Raw genomic sequence first — 15031 nt, forward strand, 5'->3', positions numbered from 1 at the left:
AACGTTTCTCAGATGGAACGATCTTTCGACATATGCGATGTGCGCCTGTTCCTCTGCGCGAATGACCTGTTCACCGAGCGTAAAAATTTGCATGTGTAAGTATCCCAAATTCCAGCCAAATTGCTACACGGTACACGATGAAGCTTGCACTAAAAATCTGCATCCGGCTCGTACACGAGATTTCGAACTCGTGAATATGTATTTCGTTGACATATGTATTCATCAAGGATGTTCTATGTTTCTGAATAACACGACGTGTATTTTGGTTTTGGGAATACCGCTTTGCACTGTTTCTCGACTCTTCAAGAGTTTGATTATCGCAGTGCAAATAGTCGCTTTAATGCAAAAATAGATTCTAATTACGATGGATTTTTTATTTTAGTTTATTAAAATTCATGACCGCTTGAATCTAAAAATTCAATGTTCATTCACGAAAGCCTTCATCCGCGCAAACAAGGAACCACGAACATTTCAAATTAATAAAGATATTGCAATTCTGCACGATTATGTTCGTCTTCTTCCGAGTTTATAAAAATCTCGAGCCAAAGAACGTAAAGTTTCAACGTTCTTCATCTATGAAACGCCATCGGACGAAATTCGATGAGTCAAATTCTACACTATCTCAAATTTATAACTCTCGCTTAGAAATTTATAAAAATGTCTACCCGAAGAAAAAACCACGGACATCAAGAATGCACCACTTTTCGCGTATCAAGCGTCATCGAACGAAACAGAAGACACGTACGATAGAAAGATTTCCAACTCGATGGGTCCAATTCTACATGACCCTTTCTCCTTGCTTCCGAAAAGTCGAAAGCAACAGGGAAGCAGCTTCACAAAGAGAAAAGAAACACAATAGCGAGACACGATTTCTAACTTTTACGATCGTCGATAGAACGGACAAATGGCGCCTTTCTCCCGTTTCGTAAAGAAATGTCGCAACAGCTGGGTGTCGAGCAGAACGATTTTTCTTAATTTCAGGCCAATGCGGCCGAGAGAAAATTAACGTGGGCAGCGGAAGGTGAAATCAATATAAAAGAACTCGGTGTAACGGCTGAACGCGCGGGATGAGCCACGGGACGGGTATACCAGGGCAACTCGGCAATGAGTAATGACCTGGACGATGGGGACGTCGGACACGGGGCCAAGTAACGAATTTGCTCGCATCTCTTACACCGCGATCATCACGGTGGGTAGATGTGATCAGGTACGTACGCTGGATATTTGGTGCCACGTGTAGACTGGCCTTTGTCTTATCGTTGGTATAGGCATAAATGGATACCGTGAATATAGGATAAAATTGATAATTATTATATTAAATTGTCGCAGAAGTTTCTTTCGTTTTATAAGGAAATAATAGATACACGATGTTTTGTGTTTTGTATTATTTTATCGAATTGTGTATGATTCATTTTGTTCGAATGGAACGAAAAATAACATATAAAGAATAGTATAAAACAAGAGTGTTGTGCATCTATCGTTTCCTTATAAAACGAAAGAAACCTAATATAATCGTGAGTATCATATGGAAAATTGAATTGTATTCGGTTTTCAAGATATTATGACGGAATTACGATTTTATTAATCCCTTGCCTTCTGAGGCAATGTTCGTATTACGAATCATAGTTACGGCTGAATAAAGGCACGTTATATTTCTAACAGAGCTTCATTTCAATTCCTATTTTGCTTTGAATTTTTCAAATCGACCATCTCTACATATAAATGATACACAGGGTTTCGTTGCTTTGCATCAGACACTAGGTTACACTGAAAGTGTCAAGCAAGATAAAAGTGTAAAAAACGTGCTTCAACTTTTTCGAACTTCACACGGTGGTATGTTATAAATGGAAGAAGAAAGGCTAATAAAAAGACATCGGGCAGATTCCTGGAATTGCTCTGCATAATTACGACACGAATTTTATATGACCCAACAACGTGAATTGCCTAAAAAGAAGTTACAAATGAAATGTTGCGTTAACGTAATGCTGGCCCTTAATGGCTTAAAAGACCTCCGAAGGTTCCTCGATCACCAGCCGTCCCATTCAGTGGCCAAAAAATATTCTCTCGTTTCTACGAAATTTCCTCTCTTCGTTTTCGACTCTCGCGGTTCGGATCAACGCGTATATTTCGCCTGTACAAGAAGAGCTGTTCGGCTGGCTACATTTTTTCGCTCGTACTCGCTTTGTTGCTGGCTTCTGGCGACGCGCAGCATTGCTGGGTTCGCGATGTGATCTACCGTGTTAATACTCGCCGCGGCGCAGCGTAGCACGACACGCGATAAAAGCGATCGCTTTAAAGTAGCCTCGTAAAGCACGGAATGGGAATGGCACCCTGCGCGGCACCCCCGTACAAAATAACGAGGCGGCCACCGACGATTTATTTTCGGGGTACCAAGATGCAACGCCGTCTGGGAGAAGATACACGGTAGTCGCGTCGGGAGCCTTTGCACGCCAACTTTTTTCCTCCGATTTACACTGATCTCTGAGATATCACCGATATCGAATCGTGGCACGAAGTCTGCGTGTATTTTTCATCGAATGGAAACGTTAAACGTGGACGAGTATCTTGTAGTAGGAATCATTCGATTATTCATCTGCCTCGTAGCTAAATCGTCATGAAATAGAAGAAGTGTTTTGGGTGATCTTTTCGTCGAATAGAAACGTTAAACGTGGACAAGTGTCTTGTAGTAGAAATCATTCGAGAAAGATGAATATCTTCCTCGTAGGTGAATATGAAATAAATGAAATAGTAGAAATGTTTTGGATGATCTTTGAGAATATTCAAATCTCATTAGTTCTTCACAGGTGGGGATCGGGAAAGAAGTGTAAGTCGTAAGTTTTCTGATAAACTATCCTCGATAAAATAAATCTAAGCAACTACAAATTGCCCGATAAAATTCAGCTACTGCTACGATAGTCAACTGAAGCATAAATTACCTAATAAATCATCTACTCGTTACTCGTTCTAAAATAACCTTCCACGCTAATCGATAATACGCAATCAATCTTCTATACTATTATAAAAAATTGCTAAAACCGAAATTAAATATCACAAATTTCCTGACAAGTTATTCATCCATTTCAAAGTAAACATTAACTTTCACCAAATCTTCCAACCCTATGAATTTCCACAAAAATATTACAACAAATCTAAATATATCATAGATTCTTTGATAAAGTATAAAATTGCCCATCACCAATTCGTTTCGAAGTAAACTAAATTTTCCATCGAATCTTCAAACTCTATGCATTTCCAAGAAAATTCTAAAGAGGATCTAAGCATGGCAAAATCTCTATGTAGAGATTATATAGAAAATAAAACGCATGCAGCCCTTTGATAGGTAACTCGCCGTGAAGGAGGCGAATTTACGAGCGGTCGTTCACCGTGTACACGCGTGCCCGTACGCAGCGAGTAACGCGTGCAGGTAGCGAGGACGCCGATTATTTATAGTCGCTCGCACTTACAAATGCATCGTGCCGGTGCGCATCACGAGGGGGTCCCCACGATAGCATCGGCTTACTTTCCAGGCAAAATACAGACGTGAGCCGAGCTGCGCGACGACATCAGAATCGAGCAAAACGCAGCCTAACGCACCTGTCCTCGTGTCGCGCGTCCACCGTCGCAAAATACGACCAAATTATCCGGGAAATCGATGAAATTATCCAGCTGTACGTCCCGCTCAGAACCTTATGCGCTTCCTAGAAGATTCACGATTGATCGTATAATGATTACACGTTTCTGCGTAACCACCGTGTAACCACGCAACTATATAAATTTCTACAAACCTCTGCAAGACCAGGCAAAATAGTTGCAAAGTACTAGACGCATAAATTGAGTGGATAAAGAACAGGAAAATAATAAAAAATGAATAAAAAGCGATTATCAAAATTTCCTTCATCTAACTTTCAGATTTAGTTACATCTGTTGAAAAGAGAAAGTTTCAATTTCTTGGAACAAGGAATTGAAAATATTTGCAGTTCTAATATACAATACTAATTAGTGAAAGGTTGCTCGATAAGAAATTTAATTACTGCCAATCTTGATTGGAAACAATAAATAGTATTAAATAGACTCGGAATGGGTAAATTCATTAATAATCAATACTAATCTGTACGTGTCTTTTATCCTTTGACATTTAAAATTTAACAATCTTTGACGATATTAGGGCACTAAATATTCGTGAAGGGTAGGATATAAATAAGAGAAAATTTGTCATCCCTTGTAAACAAGTAAACAACCTTATGTATCGTGATATAAATATCTTCTTCTATTTTTAAATGTATACCTTATTTTTAAGCACCTTAAATTTTTAAGAGCTGTTTTTTTCATACGGGACTTTCTTTCCATGCTCCAATAACTTCATATTTTTTGACAATATAATACCTAAATAAAAATTTCGTGGTATCTTAAACATTGTATTATTTAAATATTTCAATTTAAATATATAGTATTAAATAATGCATTAATTATTATCAGTCCCCTAAGAACTTATTTCGTAGAATTTTCAACGTCACAGCATTTGTCTAACGTAGAAGAGAATTTTTTACGTTGTTTATACATAGTTTTTACGTTTCCCGGAAAAACACGTCTAACTTACCGCGATTTATCTTTATAGCTTTTTTCATATCGTTTCGACGAGAGTCCAAGGCGTGACGACGAGAAATCGTTCAAAAATACCTGGAAATGCCGAACTACTGACTGTTTGGGCCTGTAAATCCTATTAATAGGCCAATTTGTCTCGCGTCTACTAATTTTTCTCATGTACGATTCGTAAATTCCGATGAAACATTTGGGGAAATTTATAGTGAAAATTAGACTTCGATTCGGAAATATATGACGAGCAATAAAAACGAATAAACTATATGAATAGGAAATTTTATGAAAATTGTTGGAAGCATGTGATGCTATTTACGATGTGCGTGATTTTTATTTGGAAAGTCGTAAAATTATGAGATATTATTTTCGAGAGAATATTATGTAAGATTTGTGTGCGAAAAATGTTGAAACATTAGACGTTACATAAAAAATGTTCAAGAGATTTGGATGTTAAAATATCGTGTGAAATTAAGTCTGAAGGTAGATTCAAAATATTCCGCCGCGCAAAACTTCTTGCGAGATACAATCGATTTAACTGCAGTCCCCTTCCTTTACAATTTTATTCTTTATTCTTTCCAATATCAATATTTATAAAATCCTACTATATTTAATCAAATTTGCCAATCATTAAAAAAAATTTATAAATTACCCAAACATCACTTTACTTACAAATAAACCTGATCCTCTTCAAGTCCAATACTAATATAATTTTATAATTTTTTATCGACTTCTGGAAATCTTAAACATCTGTACGGTACCTCTAAAATATAAACAATTCAATTCTTTCCAAACAGAATGTCAATATAATCCTATCCTCTCAAAGAAAAGAAAAAAATCTCGATAAAAGATTCAATTCTCCCAAAATCCAATATTAACATAATTCTATCATTTGTAATACAATTTTCCAATAATTTAAAAAACCCCATAAATTACCTTCAAGATATAAACTCCAGCCTTTCCAAGTCCAATGTTGTCTAACATAACTTTAGCATTATCGATAAAATTTTTCAATCGCTTAAAAAGTATATAAAGTACCAAAGACATTACTATAAAATATAAATAAATTTGGTTTTCTCTCCCGGTATTCCCATAATCTCGCCACTCCCGATAAAAATTTCCATCACTGGAGGAACAGTTTAAACGCGGCTCCGGCTGTTTAAAAAATCGCGTCCTCGATCAGACAAGTCTCGATCGTAACTCCGAGGCTATCGAAGCTGTGCACCCAGCCAGGAAGAATCCCGCGCGTGGAAAATATACGGACAGGTCGAAGGGACTGCGGTGGTTCGTGACCAATGTTCTCGATTTTTCTTCAGATTCGTCCCACCGCTCGGGACATGAAAAGGAATGTCGCATCTTTTCTCTATCAGAACGTCTAACGGTACAGCAGGCAACCTCGTGCATTTGCGTACGCAAGACCTCCACGAACTAACGGAGTTAATTAAAATCGTTAAGGATGTTTTGCGAGGCCCGTCCCTTCTGCTGTACAAGGATTGCTCGACTCGAGCGAACATATATCGTTGCCTTTAGCAAGGATTTATATTTTTTCAATAGAAATCGTAAAATGTACGTGCATGGTACGTAAATTTGTGTGTGTGTGTATGTGTGTTTTTTTTTTAGATATGGTGTTAAAGATTCAGACTTTTGCTCTCCATTTTACCGTTCTCCCTTTTTTTCTATTTTGCTGTCGACTTGTTTTTAGAATTCAGTTAGATCTAACAATATTTTAGATATTTTGTGGATATCTCGAGTGACTGAGATATTTTAATAAAAACGATAGGATTACGTCAATATCGGATTTGGGGAGAAGAAATTGGGTTTTGGGTTTATCGATATCTTATTGATAATTTACGTGAAATGGTTATGAAATTATGAAAATTTATATCGAGAAATATGAATTTTCTTTTATGATGTATCGTTATATAGTTTATACGTGGAAACAAGAAAATTCTTTTCTGGGTGAAATGCGAGATTTTGTATTCCATTTAAGATTTCAAATAAATCGAGAACCAAGTAAATAACGATCTGCTGTGTTTACATGAAACAACAATAACTTCTTTAGGATAAAAGTGTTCCGCTAATTTTTTATTCCACGACTCTCGCAAGAAATTCAATTTAATTTCGCGATAAGGAAGATTCCACTCGTATATCAGAGGAAAGTAATTCCATTTATTCAATGAATAAGGTAATAAGAAAGTAATGAGCGTGTAGAGTAATTAGCCTCCGTGATAATATCTACGAACAAGCAATTTTTTTTTTAATTTACACGAAAGAAACGTAGGTTTCTCCTCTCAATCCATACACTGTGAATCTTCTAACAAAAAGTGGAACACCCATTCACAACAATACCACAACCTACCATACTCATAATCTTTACTATCTTCTCTATAAACCTAGAAGAACAGACCGTGTCATCAAAACAAAAACCACGTATCTAATTCCTAGATCCGATCATCTTCACGGAAATACTTTTATAAATAGAATGATCAACTTTCTGACGTTTTCTATCACAACCTACCATACTTCCAGCCATCTTTACCAGATAAACAAACACCTCTATAAATCAGAAAAGCACGAACAATCAATTACTAGATTCACTGATTTCTACGAAAATACTGTTTTAAATAGATCGGTATTTTGTATTGCCGATATTTTCTACCGGAACCCTATCATATTTCTAATCCTCTTTACCAGACAAAATAAACATCTCTAGAAACCAGAAGAAAAAACATGGTCAATCAACTAACTAATCTCTACATACAGTGACTTTTGCAAAACTACTTTTACAAATAGAATGATCAAGACTCTGACTTTTCCTATCATAACGCACCATACTTCTAATCCTCTGTGCCAGACTATGAGCCAGGAAAGGCACGAACAATCGACCAACTGGTCCTTAGATACTGCGATTTTTGTGAGAATATTGTTTCAAATAGAACGCTCAACGTTCTGTATTCCCTGCGTTTTCTATCAGAACCTATCGTATCCTCGATCTTCTTTATCAGAGGAACATCCCTAGAAATCAAAGAAAAATTCATACGAATGAAATCTCTGGATCCAGTGATTCGCAGGAAAATACTGTTCTAAATAGAATGACCAACACCCATAAATTCAGTCTAAGCAATTAAATAATATCATTGAAGCAAGCAATGTGTCCAACGAAAATATCGAAACACTTATTATTAACTCGTTCAAAGGCGATCATCGTTTCGATTGCAAGATTGAGTCGTTCGCCAAAGATTCCTCCAGTTCCCATCCTAAGAAATATTAACTTCCATGAAGAAGAAGAAGAAGAAGAAGACGAAGAAGAAGAAGAAGAAGAAGAAGAAAATGATGATAAAGAAACGGCATACACAGCGTCGACAGATTTATGCGGCGATAATTATCGCGACCGTTATCTGCTAATCGTCTGAATTCCATATTGCATCCTACTATATTTCATCGCGAGCAACGTTTGATCAAAAGCTCCAAGCAGATTTTCTTCTTCCGCAGCTTCTTCTTCTTCTTGTTCTTTTTCTTCTGTTTCTTCTTCTTCTTCTTCTTCTTCTTCCAATCGTTGAAGATTTCACGCTCACGCGTTACGTGAAAACTCGCTATTGACACAGAAAACGATTCGTTCGTTCATACGTTCGTCCAGATCACAAACGTCGAAGCCTGTGCGTGAATCGTGCACGTCTTTAATCCTGTTATTATTATTATTATTATTAGTTTCACGTTGACTACAGATTCTGTTTCTATTTTCGGTTGATTGCCACGGCGAAAATAACCGTTCCGCGTATTAGCGTAGCCGGATGACGCTCGAAACGGACCAAAAGTCGCCCGATCAAACAAACAGACGGATAAAATTGGCAGGCTAGCAACCATTATAATATCGTGCATGCTATATCCGGGACCATTTTCAAGATCGATCGTCTGGAAATAATTCATCGAGCTGTTGCTTAACTTCTTGCGATTTCTGTTTAACGGAATGCTGATTCGACGTTTTACTTCTTATGCTACAAATTGTGATTTGTGCGCTTTCTTTAGAAAATTCGATTCTTCAGGGGACGAAGATGAAATAATGGAGCTTCGATCGTTCGAACAAGATTTTTATTATAATAAAAAGTAGTTGGAAGATAGCGGCCACGAAGCTGAATTTGATTGGAAACTGGCATCGAAGCCTAACATTTTTGTAAATTGAGAGAAATGCGAAGTAGATGTTAGAGAATTGTTGCGGAGGAGTAAATTATCGATGAATGTAATAGCTAAATACTTGATGCGAGAAAATTTTTTTATTCGGAACGGTATAGAAATCTAAATTCTAAATTGTTCGTAAGTACAAGTAAGTAATATTTACGAAAAATTTGCAAACGTGTGATTAATTCTCTGCAGATTAATCAAATAACTAACAACAGGTTATGCCTTACTACTTTATATAAAAGGCTCATTCGGTATTAAATCAATCACATTTACTGATATATAATCTGAAGGACATTTTGACACGAGGAAGTCGATAGTTGGAATGTGCAACATCAATCAAACAATCAACAAAGCATTTACCTACTACACAAGAACTCCGTTCATCTTCCGCTCAAGAATTCCACTTATTTTCCATTCAACAATAGTAAATCGTAGATAAATCAATTAACATTCTAACGCGAAGATAGATGATCGCCGACTCAACTAAATAAGAATTAGAATTATCTTCTGCTCAAAAATGTTATCCATTTCCTTTTCGATACTAGCGAATCTTCTATAATCTAACTAACCTTCGATACGATCAGCTCAACCATTACGAAATTAAAAACAGAATCGTAGAATTAACAAAGCATTACCTTACAATACAAATATCCCATTCGATTTCTATTCGGAGACTCCACTTACTTGCCATTCAAAAATGATAAATCATACACAGACATTCTAATGTAGTAACCATTCGCCACGAAAAATTCGACCATTAAAAAAAATTAAACAAAGCGTTTCCTCTATGCGCAAGAAGTCCATTTATACCCTATTCAGAGATCCTATTTATTTTCCATTCAACATTGATCACTTTCGTAAATTACTTAATTTTATTAAATTAACGACACACTGGAAAAGACTCGTTTTCCTTTTTCAGTCTTCCATTCACCGTTTTCTCCTACAACTCAAACGATACTTATCAAGAATCGAATCAATCCACGTTTCTTCCTACGACGTCTAATACGTTTTCTCTCTATCGTGTAATAAAATCTAGCAGCTCCTACAAATTCCTTCCTTCGCATAACATTCTCCGACATCGCTACCATACGTTATTTTCGAAAAACCATCTCCCGTGAATAACCATCGAAAGAGCTATCTATTGTTAAGCCGCTTATCATCGTCGTGAGATTTCGAAACGAGTCGAATTAGTAAGATGACTCGAAGGAGTACAATTTCTTCTAATTTTTCCATTTTCCATCGATTATTCTCTATACACAAGTTGAAAATTAAATCAATCCACGTTGTCTCTTTCTACGTCTGCTACATGTTGCCCCTATCGTGCAGTAAAATCTAGTAGCTGCTACAAATTCCTTTTCGAATAACATTCTGCAGCGTCGCTATCAATTTTTACGGAACTGCTACATATCCCAAAATAGCCGTCGCATGAGCCACTTATTGTTAGCATACTGGCGCTTATCATCGTCGTATCGGACACTCCTTCGTCCGATTGGAAATCCAGACGATCTCGGAGCGAGACTGCGCGGTACTTAACATCGATAAGTCGCGTGTATATCGACTCCTCGGCGATTATTTCGCGACGAGACGACCAATTAAACGATTCCCATTTCCACCGTGTTGTGTATACGCACACGCCGTGCAACGATTCTAATCGGTTTTGATAAAACGGTCATCGGAATTCGAGTGGCAATTTCACTTAACGACGCTGTTAACATCCGCGCCCGCGTGTTTGCGTTAGCCGCAGTGCAAAAAAAGAAGCAGCGGGGATTCACGATCGGTTTTATAGAGAAAGGAATGCGTGCTCGCGTGTACGCTGTTCGTGAACGTGCGCTCACAGACGGTGACTGACCTAGAAACACATTATCGCGATACGCGTTCCTCGCCGACCCACTGACGTGACACGCCCAGCCAATCCGGATCGATGTGCTCGCTTTTATCATCGCTTTCCTCCCGACTAAACGTCCACCAAATTATCTACCATTCGTTCAGCTCGCGATACAAACGATTGTTAGGTTTTACGAGTTGCGGCACTTTTTCTTTTTGAGGAGCAATACATTTCATCGTCGACTATTATTCAAACGATACGTTAGGTCCATCGATTTTCAAGCGGTGTGTGCCGCAGGAATTCTTGAAACATCCAATACCTGACTATATATTTCCTCGATGCTATAAACAGACTGCGGATTTCTATGGAAATTTAATTGTTCGAGAATATAATTGAAAATGTTAGAGCAATTACGCTTTTGGCTAGTGAGTCTCTTTTGCCTATTAAGTATTATAAAAAGCACTATACTTTCTACGTGTATTTCTTTATATCGCGTGCATCCTGTGCAATTTTGCGCTTACAAATTTCTTACAAATGCATAAAAATCCTAATTATGTATACACGTGTATATATATATAAAGTCAACTGTAACTAACCAACGAATGCTTAATCGTGTTTAAATGTTTAAATGTGTAAAATACGTAAAACTCATAATTATTAAACGAAATCTATTTCCACTTTCTATGCTTTCGAAATTTCCTATAAGCGTAAGGAAATCCAAGATCTAGATGAAAAGCAGAAGATTTAAGGCGGTTTCTTTCCGGTAATCGGTATCCAGGGTCGGTCTCGACCCCATCCACCGATAAAAGATCGCGTTAATTGCCTTTCCATTAGACCGCGAGGAACAGGGGGCACGTGTAGAGTCGGCGACCAGTCCGTGACCGGTTCGTAACAGTCGTAGGAACGATCTAAGCGAGTTAGATCAGTTCGGGCGTCGGTAACGAGTGCGATCGTCGGTCTCGATCGGTCGAGCGACCAACCAAAAAATTAATTAAACTTCCCCAGGCTGCGTGGCATTGGTGAAAGTAATTAAATCCCTGGTGCACTATAGCTACCTGCTTCGCCGCCTCCTATTGTCGCGGCTTGTTAGCAGGAAGTCCTCTAACGTCCATCAGGAAAAAAGTCAGAAACGTTACGACAGTACTTTCCAATGTTATCGATGCTAAGAACAAATATTCAAATGTTTTTTGAGCGGCTATTGCACGCAAGTGATACGCCTCAAATGATTATACAGTAGAATAGCGAGTAACGAAACAATTGTTTATTGGAACATCGATTAATTTGGAGTTTGAAGATGATCAAATATGAAGAAGATTAGAAAACAAGAATAGAAATTGTTCGAGTGAGATTGTTACAGTTTTATTCGAATGTTCTTGTTCCTACTGTTGCAGGAATTTTGTTAAGATACGAAGTGTAGAGGAAATGTTTGAAGATTCCTAATGATAAATGCATTGAAGAAAATGTGAATCTTTATCGTTTGATCGAGTTTGAAATGTCTAATATTGTTCATATCGAGAGTTTGATAGTCTTTTGATGTTTGCATTTAATCTATTGATCGAGGAATATGGGTGAAGTTATAAGTGTTTGAAAATTCGTGATGGTAGGTGTATTAAAAAGAATAGTAATTTTTATCTTTTGATCAAGTTTGAAATTTCTAGCATTACTCGTATTGGGAGTTGGATCGATCGTTAAAATTGATAAAGGAACAGTAAGATTTTCGTTATACGTGAATGTTGTATATAAGGTACGAAACAATTTTAGAAAAGGAGTGATATTTTTGTATAACTCGATTATTATTAAATATATTAATTACAAGATAATGTGAAATTTCACCTCAACTAGCGAGCTAATAACAATTTTATAATACTCTGGTTAAATGCTTCACAGGTTTATATTTATGAATGATGTAAAACGATGATAATAATATTGAGTGAAATGGTTTGTTTCGTTTGACGGTAAATCTCTGGGGATATAAAAGTCGACTTCCTTTTTCAGTAACGTCAGAGACACACTTGCTTCACTTGAAACACAAGGACGAGGTATGAAATACTCTTTGTTGAAGGAAAGATATGAAAGTTGACTGAATAATCCTATGCAAAAAGCATGATACTGTTAATGAAGAAACTTTTTTTGTTCCATACGATGAATGCGGGGAAAAAGAGCAAAAGAAAGGCAGACTGATATGACAGAAAAAGTTGCTTCCTTTCTTTTAAATAAATATCTTTCATATGTGTTGAAATTAAAATATGCGTGAAATTAGAAAATCTAAGATTCGTCACTTTAAATTACTGTATCAATATCTGTCTATAATGAACGTCGATAAACCAAGTACATATGGATATGATTTCGCCCACGTTCATTGATCAATGGACCAAAACCAAATGTCAAAACAGACCACGAAGTCCGAGGGAAAAAGATCCCGCGTCACGATCACGGGAAGCGGAAACGCGGTGTCCATGGCTAAACTCTGTGCACCGTTAAAGGAAATCAAGAAGAGGAGAGTTGAAGGGGGGAAAAAAAAGAGAAGAACGAGGATATTATGCGTTTCCTGGTGCACGAGAGCCAGCAAGTGGACAACCTTCTGGTATATCGACGGTATATATTTATTTAACTAATAATAAATGGCCAGTGTAGCTCGCAGGCGTACAACTTGCAGCGTATATAAGGACAATACATCTCTATTTTATTCGCCGGTATAATGGATAGCGGAGCCTCGTGTGTATGCACATCGCGGCAACAATATAATCGTGATCCCACGAGACCGCTCTTTATAAAGGCGCTTTTGCGAGAATGGCCGCTCACGCGAGACAATATGCAGAAATCGCATTATCCAAAGCCGCGGGGTAGAAACCGCCACCGAGACCGGAACAATAAAATAGATGCTGGCGAAAGGGCGACTTCATACGCTGATGAACTTTCCTTCTTCTTCTTCTTCTTCTTCTTCATCTTCTTCTTCTTCTTCTTTCCTTAATATCCTTCCTATGTATTTATTTTGTCCTCTTCCAGCATTTGATCTCTTACAGCAGGTTCATCTTGAAGAAAAAATCTATTTTTCGTATATCAAAACTACTAACAGATTTTAAAATGTCTGTGATAGTAATAAATGAACAAAATAAAAAAGACAAACTGTTTTTTTAAATTTAGAGCTCTAATTTAGTAACGAAATTCTTCTAAAAAATGTATGAACTAAGGGGAAAAAATGTCTGTCTTATAAATCTATTAGAATCATAAAAGAAATATCTAAAGATTCGTTTCTATATAACACCGTGTGGGAATATTTCCTAAAAGTATAATTATATAGGTGCTGTTACGAGATCGCTATCGTAGACGACCTAAGACGTTTGCAGAGTACTATATAATATATATAATAACTAGGTCCGTAAACGACTGGACATTCCAATGGATTTAATAAACCTAAAACTATTTTCTCCAACGATGACCTCTTGTTCCACGAAAGTCGAACGAAAATCTCAACGGAAATGATAAAAAGGATTTTTCGCGTTTCACCTAATTATGAGAAATCGGCCAGTTTCCCCGTGGACCGATAAGCTCTCGTCTAATAACAGGGAACGTTGTCGTTCGATGATCGCAGCGGCGAGGAAAACCAGCCCCGAGACGCTTAAGACAATGAGCATGTTGCCGAAGTATAGGTGAAAGCACACCAATCATCCGCAACAAAGAATGTTAACGTACTCCGTCAGCCATGAACAAACAATGCCGTCCAATTACACGAACGATCGTTGCATCTTTCAAATATCTCCTGAGAGACGGCTGATAAACAGAGACTCTTCTTTCCCACCCCTTGCGCTTCTCTTCTTCTTTGTATAGTATTATATCGTCGTCTTTCTGCCATTGAACTCGTTGCAATCCTCCAGTTTATCGAAGTAACATAGTTTGAGATGACGAGAAACACGAGGTAAAGCTTAGGTGAAAGCATCGGAACAGGTGCGATAAATCTGTCCACGCGGAACGATGCTAATTCCATTGATAGCGTTGAAATGAGAATACGCATTTTTGGCAATAGTCCATAGCACTATAAAATGGAAAGTTTTTAGAATTTTTGCATATATTACATTGATTCTATATTATATTATACGAAGTTCTTTAAATCGTTGAGCATACTGGAGAATGTGTAGAATTGGTTCTACACTACATTCTGTATAGTAGAAAATTTTTGAAGTTGTCGAATACATTGAAAAATGACTGCAATAGGTTTTGTATTACATTCTATGTTAATTTATGTGGTGGGAGAGTTTTTTAATTTATTAAGTATATTGAAGGATGTATGGAATTAGTTCTATATTATACTCTACATAATAGGAAAGTTTTTGGAATCTTTGACTATGTTAAAAAATGTGAATTAATGAGAATTAATTTTTTAATGTTCTGTGTAATGCGGAAGTTTTAAAGAATGAGTACATAAATTAAAAATGC

General features: G+C 37.0%; 1 long non-coding RNA gene across 7 annotated transcripts in view; it reads right to left on the bottom strand.

Moving 5' to 3' along the window:
• The window catches only part of LOC110119178, a 131701-nt gene that overhangs the window by 113838 nt on the left and 2832 nt on the right, over positions 1-15031 (bottom strand). Inside the window, exon 4 of one of the 7 annotated variants that reach the window (XR_002308434.2) lies at positions 12398-13629. The exons of 5 other annotated variants lie outside the window; for them this stretch is intronic. This is a non-coding gene — a long non-coding RNA (uncharacterized LOC110119178). Of the gene's footprint in view, positions 1-12397; positions 13644-15031 lie in introns of those variants that run through there. One more of the 7 variants, XR_007226433.1, reaches the window with a different exon arrangement.

This window comes from Bombus terrestris, chromosome 15, assembly GCF_910591885.1.
Source record: "Bombus terrestris chromosome 15, iyBomTerr1.2, whole genome shotgun sequence".
In the NCBI taxonomy this organism is placed as follows: domain Eukaryota; kingdom Metazoa; phylum Arthropoda; class Insecta; order Hymenoptera; family Apidae; genus Bombus; species Bombus terrestris.